The 10,000-nt window shown below is 46.5% G+C and overlaps 1 protein-coding gene across 1 annotated transcript in view; it reads right to left on the minus strand.

The window, feature by feature from the left end:
* LOC143018654 (uncharacterized) overlaps positions 1–10,000 on the minus strand; it is a gene marked incomplete in the record, with an annotated part of 838,726 nt that overhangs the window by 659,699 nt on the left and 169,027 nt on the right.

Here is a 10,000-nt window from a genome sequence, read left to right on the forward strand (position 1 = left end):
GGGCACTGCCCCGCTGCATGAAATTAGAGCCGTTGCGACTTGTGAGGCGCGCGGCGTGTTGGAAAAGCCCGCCCGTAACACTACAATCAACACCATCACCAACGCGTTGTCGCAGCATAAGGCTCAGTGTGAACGGGCCTTTAGTCTTAGTGCCTCACATGACTCGTATATTCATTCTCTGTCGCCTGGCGATGTTTATTAAGCTGAGGGGGAAAACACCTTGTGGACTTTAAGGGAAATAGCGATTTTATCTTGGTCCTGACACCAAAGTTTAGTCAAATTAAAATAATAAAACATGTAAATCGACAAATAAATAAATGACTGCATAAAACTCCCTTAACCCTTTACTTGCTATTACCAGGCGATTCTATTCGGCTTAATAGAAACCCTCGGGCGGTAAAGGATTGTTACGTGTCAGCTGAGAAAACGGTGAGGGGGGTCCCCCTCTTTCTCCTCCTCCTCCTCCCTCAGGAGCTTCAAGTGTCAGGTCCTGTCCTGTCACGGCCTCTAGAATGGTTCTGTCACGACCGCTGCCGAACGCCATAAATGAGTGGGGCTGGGGAAGAGGGGATGGGGGAAGGGATGGAAGAGGAAGGGGATGAAGATGGCATGAAGAAAAGAGAGAAGACAGAGAAGACTGTACGGAGAGAAGGGAGAGGGGATAGGGCAGAGAAGCAAAAGTGGGAGGTAAAGAGAGTGACAATGAGAAAGAGAGAGAGGAGAGGAAAAAGTGAGACAAAGAGAAATAAAGAGAAAAAGAGTTAAAGAGAAATGAAGAGAGAGAACGAGAGAGAGAGATAGAAACAGAGAGCAAGAGAGAAAGTGATAAATCGATAGAGAGAGAGAGAAAGAGGGAGAGAGTCTACGCAGTTCGCAATATTCGTGCTGGCTGGCAGAGAGACGGACTGACAGGCAGGCAGACAGGGTAGACTGGTGACTTCTCGGGAGTACCATGGTATTCTTAAGACATTTTTTTTTTTTCTTAAAGAACAAATTGTGCAGATGTTTCTGTGGTTAAAGACGCCACCATAAATACCAAGTCTCCCACTACCACCACCCACGTCCTCCTCCTCCTTCTGCTCGTCCTCCTCTTTAAACAAATTGAGAAAAACACTGTTGGCCACAATAGTAACTAGATGCCAAGGTAAAGCACCAGAGTAACTGCAAACGCTAATGTTAAAAAAAGGGGGGGGTGCTAGGAAGGACCTGCGAGCTAGCTATTGTGGAGGCAGTCAGACCTCAATGGGAGGCCCTCCCTGAGGCAGCAAATATCACCCTCAAACTTCACCCTCAAACTTCACCCTAACCCCCCACCCTTTCGTCTTTCAAGTTAAAGTGACGGATCGTTACCAGAACTCGCCCCCCCTTTCCCACACTCTTTCTTTCACTCTCTCTTACACACAGACTCTCGTTCTCTTTACCTGTCTTTCCCGCTCTCTCTCAGTCTCTGTCTATATTTCTCTCTCTCTCTCTCTCTCTCTCTCATTCTCCCGCTCCTTCTGTGTGTGTGTGTGTGTGTGTGTGTGTGTGTGTGTGTGTGTGTGTGTGTGTGTGTGTGTGTGTGTGTGTGTGTGTGTGTGTGTGTGTGTGTGTGTGTGTGTGTGTGTGTGTGTGTGTGTGTGTGTGTGTGTGTGTGTGTGTGTGTGTGTGTGTGTGTGTGTGTGTCTGTGAGTTGACATCGCAGTGTTGGTGGTCATTATAACATAAAATTTTATGTTACTTGACTGGGTGAGCGTAGGGAGCTGAAGGAAGCTCATCTTGGTTTGTTGGCTTTATTCTATTCTGGTGAAGGCTCAAGCGTCGGCCTCTAGGTCGGCGGTCGCTCGAAGCTCGACCTTGACCGCGAGGCCTAGCTGCGTGCTAGTAGTACATAGGAGGACTGGGTTCTCGTAACAGGATCCGGCTGTTTATAAACAGTGGTGCATGCCAAAAAGTAGCACCCAGGAACGTCGCACAGAAATGGCTCGGCAGCGACGAGAATTGTGCTTTCATGAGGATACAAATGCCTGTGGTACATGCGTAATATGGACTTAATCTACACAATAGTGATATGAGGCCGAAGACCAGCTTTTTCTATACAACATATAAATTCCATGTCCACCCCATCGCTGCAACGACGATAGTATATAAGCCAAAGTATCACGTAGAAGCTCATGTGGGGGAGTTAGGGACAATACAGTCATGGTGGTGGCAATGAACGATGTCAAACGACCCCTGTAAAGGATCCAGATGAGCTAACAACTGCCAAAGCTGCGTGTGTGGAGTTGTAGGCATGGAGAGAGAGAAAAAGAGAAAGGAGATGAAAAAGAGAAAGGGAAAAATGACAATTAATCTTGTTACTACTAGTACTGCTACTACTAAAACAACAATACTAATAACAATAATACTAACAACAATGAACAATTACTAAATAAATAATCAAACCAACAATAAACACATGAATTAATTATGCGAATTTCACTGGCAAAGGAGACGCGTGAGGTCTAATCTGGCTGCCGGCACGTGATTCAATTAACCCCGTGGAAAACTCAGTCTGTGTGGATGTTGGGTTACAGCCACAAGCGTGCCGAACCCGGAAATAAACGCGAACCGGACCCCGGGCTGATGGAGTTTAACAGGACAAGACAGAGACTGAATGACTGACAAACTGGTATCCAAAGACAGACAAACAGAGAGGCAGACAAGCAGACACACATACACACAAACAAATAGAGAGGCAGACAGGCAGAGACACACATACACACACACACAAACAGAGAGGCAGACAGGCAGACCCATACACACACAAACATACACATGTCCATGCACACACACATGCACACAAACACTCCTCTCCCCACACCCATGCACACAAATATCTATCCACCCACTGACACATACACACATACACATACAAACACCCCTCCCCACATCCGCACCCAAGCATACACATGCACACAAACACCCATCCACCCACACCCACGCACACACATGTACACAAACACTAATTCATCCACCCATCCACCCACACACAGTTATGTTAACCGAGGTGGTAGCGGTTGTTGTCATTACTGTGTTGTTGTTGTTATCAAGTTGTTGCTGTTGCTGTTGCTGGTGGTGGTGGTAGTCACGGTAGAATAAGACTTCGGGCTCTCTGGCCACAACTTGTCCAATTATTTTGTTTTCTCTCTTTACTTACTTATTTCCTTCCTCTCTCTCTCTCTCTCTCTCTCTCTCTTGCAACATGATCAATGTGCCCCATGGTCTCCCGCAGTTATAAGTGAGAAGACGGGGAATTGGGGGGGGGGGGTTACAGTCACCAGAATCAACAGCAAACTAGGGGAGGAAGGAGGAGGATAAGAGAAGGAAGAATGGAGGAGGAGGGAGGGAAGAAGGAGGAGGCGAACGAGGAAGAGGAGGGAGAGGAGGACAAGGAGGAAGAGGAAGAGGAGGAGGAGAAAAAGAAAAAAGAAGAGGAAGGAGTCAAAGGCGGGAAGGAAAAAATAGGAAGAGGGATAGGAGGATGAGGAAGAAGAGGAAGAGGAAGAAGAGGAGCAAGAGCAGCAGCAGCAGGTAAAGATAAGGAGATGGATCGTAAAGACGATGACGACGACGACGACGTCACTGAATAAACCACCTTTTACGAAGGAGGAACGACGAAGAGGGAAAAAATGACTGGAAGAAAGATAAGAGACACACAAACGACGGAGAAAGAGACGAGGCGGAGATGATGACGAAACCAAAGAGAGAAAAGCTACAAAGGAAGGGGGAAGGAGATAAAGAAGAAAAAAGTGCAGAACAAAAGAAGAAGAGGAAGACGAGGGAGGGGTTGGGGAGACAATGGAAGAGTTCAAAAGGCAGGCCAGGCGGCTGAAAGGAGGAAATAAAAGAAATAGGAGCAGGCGGAGAAATGGCATGGGGAGGGGGAGGGGGAGGGGGAGAGTGAGGAGGAGGAGCAGGGGAAGAAGGAGCGGGAGGAAGAGGAGGATCAAGAAAAGGAGGAGACGGAGGAAGATTGTATGGAGGAGGAGGAGGAGTAGGAGACGGATGAGGAAGAAAAGTAGGTAATAGAGGAGAAACAGGAATAGGAGACGTAAAAGGAGACGGAGGGGGAAGAAGAAGAGGAGGAGGAGGACACATGCAGCTGTGTATGCATGGCCACCCAGCGCGTACGTACGTGGGGGTCAAGCGAGGTCACAGGGGAGGTCAGGAACCGAGATATTCGATAAGGTCAGGACTAGGAGATCGGGGAGGGGATGAGAGGAAAGGAGGGGAAGAGGAAGAGGAAGAGGAAGAGGAGGGGAAGGGAGGAGAAGGGGTAGGGGAAGGGGGTAAGGGGCAGGGAAGGAGAAAGGGACAGAGATGGGAAGGGAGGGTTGGAGGAGAGGAGGAAAAGGACAGGAGAGGGAGAGGGGAAGGGGAGGAGTTGGAGAGAGGAGGGAAAGAACAGCGTAGGGGAAAGGGAGGAGGTGGGAAAAGAAGGGAAAGGACAGGAAAGGGGAGGGAAAGGGAAAGGGGAAGAGCAGAGGAGGGAAAGGACAGGAAAGGGAAGGGGAGGGCATGGGGGGAGGAAAGGACAGGAAAGGGGAGGAGGGTGAAAGGGAAAGTGGAAGGGGAGGGGAGGGGAAGAGGAGGGAAAGGGACAGGAAAGGGGAGGGGAGGGAAAGTGTAGGGATGAAAAACGAAGGGAAGGAAGAAGAGAGGAAGGAAAGTGAGGGGAGATGGGACAGGAGAGGGAAGGTGAGTGGATGTGAGGGGAGGGGGGGCAGGAGAGGGGAAGAGAGTGGATGTGATGGGAGGGGACAGGAAGGGAAGGGGAGAAGAGGAGTGTTGAGTGGAGACCGTGGATTTGTGGAATGGGCAAGCGAGATTGTCCACTGTTTTTACGATCCCTCGTTGGTGGTTTTAACATACTATAGGCTACTTGAGCTATGGTATCGTAACGAGAGAATAAAGCTCTGGTTGGTTTGTTGGCTTTATTATACTGAAAGTATGAGTGTCGGCCTAAGCTGGGTGGGGCGGGCGCTCCGAGGAGCCGACCTTGACCGCGAAGGCTAGTGACGCGTTACAAGCTGGGTCCTGAGGTCAAGTCCTGTGGCCTGCGGGGCAGGCGGTATATGTACAAAGTAGATGTACCCAAAAGTAGCGAACGTGACAGCCGCACAGAAAATGGCTCGTCAGGGCCGAGATTGGGTTTTCAGTGAGGATACAAATGCTTGTAGTAGAGGCGTAATATGGTCTAAACCCACACATTAGTAATATGGGGCAGAAGGTCAGAGATTTCTACACAAGATATTAATTCCTTGGCCACCCACGTACTGCAACGGCGATACATAGTATAAGCCAAAGTATCGAGTAGAAGCTCATGTGGGGGAGTTAGGGTCACCACGGTGCTTATCGCTCGACAATGAGGCGAGTAAAAATGCGACAAACAAATGGACCTGGGAGCTCGGTGGTGGTGGAGTGGGGGGCTTGGGGAGGGGGGATTTGGGGAGGGGGGCGTTGGCAGCTCTTGGGGGGGAGGGTCAAGAACGGGGAAGGTCACCAAGTATTGCTGCACCGGTTCGAAGGGAGGGGGGGGGAAGGGGGAGTGTATGTTTGAGGGAAAAATACGTATCGGGGAGATATTTTCGGGAAGATGGTTGGGGGGGGGGGGAAAGGTGTGGAAAAAGTCCGACAGTTGGGGATCGTTGGATTGAACTTTTTGAGTGAATGCCTCATGAGGAAGTCTGATGGTTTGGGCCAGTTTGGCGAACAGGCCAATAGTTACTGATAGGTCGGTCTTGTGAAGTCAGTCTACTGTAGTAGTAGTAGTAGTAGCAGTATAAAAAATATAAAAGTATGAAAAGATAGTCGACCAGTCATTGGCGAGACAGGGGTCAATGAAATGTGTCTGTGGGAGATAGATCCTGACTGCTTTCACCACAAGGTCCACGAGGATAAAGGTCGTAAAAAAAAAAATAAATAAATAAAAAAACAGAAGTAGTAGTACCAGCAGTAGTACTGGTGGTAATTGCTGTGGTGGTGGTGGTGTTGAATGTGGTGGTGGTAGAGATGGTAGTGGTAATGGTAGTGGGTGACTGTTGGCGCAACCACACCCTTCAACCACATATATACCTTCGGACTGTATTAACACTTCCCCCTTAACCCCCCTTCCCCTTCCTTTATTGAAATATATCCTCCATTTCCCTCTAAACACACACACACACACACGGTCATATACGAGCTCTGAGCTCTCTTCCGGGAGAGAAATAGCTGCCGATCACGAGTCCCACACGTGATCAAAGACATTGTGAATCACACACACACACGAACATACACACAAACACACATAGACACACTGAGTTTTTATTTATTCATCCGTAAAGACCCTTCGATGAAAGTCCCCCTTACCTTCCCTCTTTACATATGAGTCAAACAACTTTCATTCGGCCGCTTCGACAAGCCCATCCCCACTACTCCTCTTCCTCGTCCTCCACTTGCATTCATCCCCGTGCGGGTCAGAGGCTTGGCTGAGCTAGGACAAAGTGTATGTGTATATATATATTATATATATATATATATATATATATGTATATATATATATGTATATGTGTGTGTATATATATATATATATATGTATATATATATATATATATATATATATATATATATATATATATATTCATAGTGTAAATGGGCAGGAGGTTTTCCCTCAAGCATACTTCATTAAAATGAATGGCAAGCTTGTTATGACAGAGCTTCTTGTCGTATTTTTCTCTCTTTCTTAGAGTAATCTTGCCTTCTGTAGGCAGTAACCTTAATAAATCTCCGTATGTCATGTTGTGGAATAACATACATAATTTATGAAAAAAGCCAAAACGCGTTTTCACACCTCTTGGTGCTTCCTCAGTGGCAGGTCGAATCTAAGGGCTGGGTTGGTGTGTGTGGGTATATATGGGACAGGCTGTGGGATTTTGTCTAGTCGTCGGTGTGAGATTTTGTCTGATCGTCGATGTGGGATTTTGTCTGGTTGGCGTCGCCGGAGCTCCGTGTCGTCCTGTAGGTTGGAGGGTGGCGTGCATCTGTGTTTTTTGTCTCGTTTTCATTGGGGAATGATCTTCTCACACTTGGTAGGATTTTTAAGTCCTCGAGTTGGGTATTCATTCCCGGGGATAGATCCTTAATATACAAAGCCTCTAATATGGGTAAACGTCTTGGGTCTTTGTTGTGATCTATAATCTCCGTAAGCTAGGAGAAATCCTTACCCCGTATGTGCCGTCATCCTACTGTGTCAGGTCCCCTACCGACTTCTTGGATATCCTGACCAACCACAACTCTAGAGGTGTAATTGCTTCGTTAGATGCAGAAAGCCTCTACACGAATATTTCGGTAGATCGTACGATCCAATATATAATCAGTAGAGTCTACCACAACGACAGCTACCCCAAATGCGACATCCCAGAAGAAGTGATGAAGAAACTATTAGAAATTTGCACTAAAGAAGCCCAATTCACCTGCCCGAGAGGTACCAAATACTGCCAAATAAATGGAGTTGCAATGGGATCTCCTTTGGGAGTCCTTTTTGCTAACTTCTTCATGGGTAGTATCGAAGAAGTGGTCTTCGGTAAAGTACAGAAACCGCAAATATACTGTCGATACATAGACGATATTTTCGTAAAAGCGGAAAATAACGAGCAAATCGTAGCACTACAACAGAGACTAATAGAAGCCTCAGGTCTTAACTTTACCATCGAAAACAGTGAAAATTGGTCTCTCCCTTTCCTTGATGTCCTCGTGGAACAGGGGGAAGGATCTTTTCATACTTCAGTTTACACCAAAGCTAGTAACTCCGGACATTGCCTTAACGGACTGAGTGAATGCCCACAAAAGTATAAGATCTCAACAATTAGTGCATATGTACGAAGATCCCTTAGCCATTGTAGCAGCTGGAAAAATGTGCACCTAGAGCTAGAAAGAGCATCACAAGTCCTAATTAACAACGGTTTTAGCAATAGAGACATTGAAAAAGTGACCAAGAAAATAATGGAAAATTGGTACGAGGAAATTAAATCAGCAAATGCATCAGACAATCCAGCGCAGAACGTTATAAATATATACTACAAATCCTTCTTCTCCACTGCTTACAAGGAGGATGAGAGAGTGATGCAACAAATCATAAAGAGAAACATCAAGCCCACTGAATCAAGCTCCAAAATTAATTTCATTATTTACTATAAAAAAAAAACTCGAACCTACTCCTAAGGAACAACACCAGGCAGATCGTCGATGAACTTCAAAAATCTCATGTCGTATATAGGTACACATGCAAACATGGGAACTGTGCGACCCATCCTACTACCTATATTGGCATGACCACCATGAGGCTCTCGCGTCGTCTGTCATACCACCTAAACTCAGGAGCACCTAAAAATCATCATAGCGAAGTCCATCAAGCAAAGTTAAGAAGAGAAGACCTAACCCAGAATACGGAGATTATAGATCACAACAAAGACCCAAGACGTTTACCCATATTAGAGGCTTTGTATATTAAGGATCTATCCCCGGGAATGAATACCCAACTCGAGGACTTAAAAATCCTACCAAGTGTGAGAAGATCATTCCCCAATGAAAACGAGACAAAAAACACAGATGCACGCCACCCTCCAACCTACAGGACGACACGGAGCTCCGGCGACGCCAACCAGACAAAATCCCACATCGACGATCAGACAAAATCTCACACCGACGACTAGACAAAATCCCACAGCCTGTCCCATATATACCCACACACACCAACCCAGCCCTTAGATTCGACCTGCCACTGAGGAAGCACCAAGAGGTGTGAAAACGCGTTTTGGCTTTTTTCATAAATTATGTATGTTATTCCACAACATGACATACGGAGATTTATTAAGGTTTCTGCCTACAGAAGGCAAGATTACTCTAAGAGAGAAAAATACGACAAGAAGCTCTGTCATAACAAGCTTGCCATTCATTTTAATGATACACACACACACACACACACACATATATATATATATATATATATATATATATATATATATATGCTTTTCTCTCACCTTACACGGGAGGTAGCCAAAAGACAAAGGCATAGAAACCTCTCCCCTACATCCTCCACGCCCCTCTACTCTCTTCCCTCCCTCTTATCATGGCACCTCCTGGATGACGTGTTATCCCTGCATCTCGCCCACTGCCCTGGGTCAGAAGCAATGTCGCTAGACACAGCATATCCGCAGCAAGGCTGCTTCATTAATCGGCGACCCCCCTCTCCATCCCCTCATGCAGGAAAGGAGAAGACGGGGAGAAATCCCTTCGGGCTGCTCAATTTATTTCTCATACATACTCTCTCACCCCCCATTCCCCACCCACTCCCCCTTATACATCACAGCATCATCCATACACAACCATTCTCCATTCACCCCTATCTTCTGTCCTGTTCTTTCCTTCCTCAACAGACATTACCCTCTTTCCCAATGCCCCTTTTACCCCAGCCATCCATCTCATCCTAGGTCGCCCTCTCATGTTCACTCCTTCCACCTATGCCTTCCGCATCTCTTTTACTAGTCTTTCTTCATTCATTCTTTCTATGTGTACAAACCATCCCAATACTCTTTCATCAACCCTATCTTCTAACTCCCTTTTTACACCCCTGTTCTCCTCCTCACCTCCTCATCTCTCACTCTATCCAACTTAGTAACCCCTATCATACTTCTCAGGCACCTTATCTCAAACACATTCAAACTCCTCCTCTCTTCCTCTCTTATGTTCTATGTTCCTGCCCCGTACAGTGCTGTCGGCATAATCACTCCTTCATACAATCTCCTCATAGCATCCATTTCCAAGGGTCTATTTCCCATTACACTTTTTAATCCACCAAGCCATTTACTTGCTTCTCTCAATCTACATTCTACCTCTACCCCCACTCCTCCCTTTCCAGCCACATTCGCACCCAAGTATCTAAAACTATCCATTTCCTCCAGTCTCTTTCCCTTAATAATCACTTCAGTCTGCTGCCACT

The sequence above is a fragment of the Oratosquilla oratoria genome, chromosome 35 (genome assembly GCF_046742065.1).
Source record: "Oratosquilla oratoria isolate Oo_2021 chromosome 35, ASM4674206v1, whole genome shotgun sequence".
NCBI lineage: Eukaryota > Metazoa > Arthropoda > Malacostraca > Stomatopoda > Squillidae > Oratosquilla > Oratosquilla oratoria.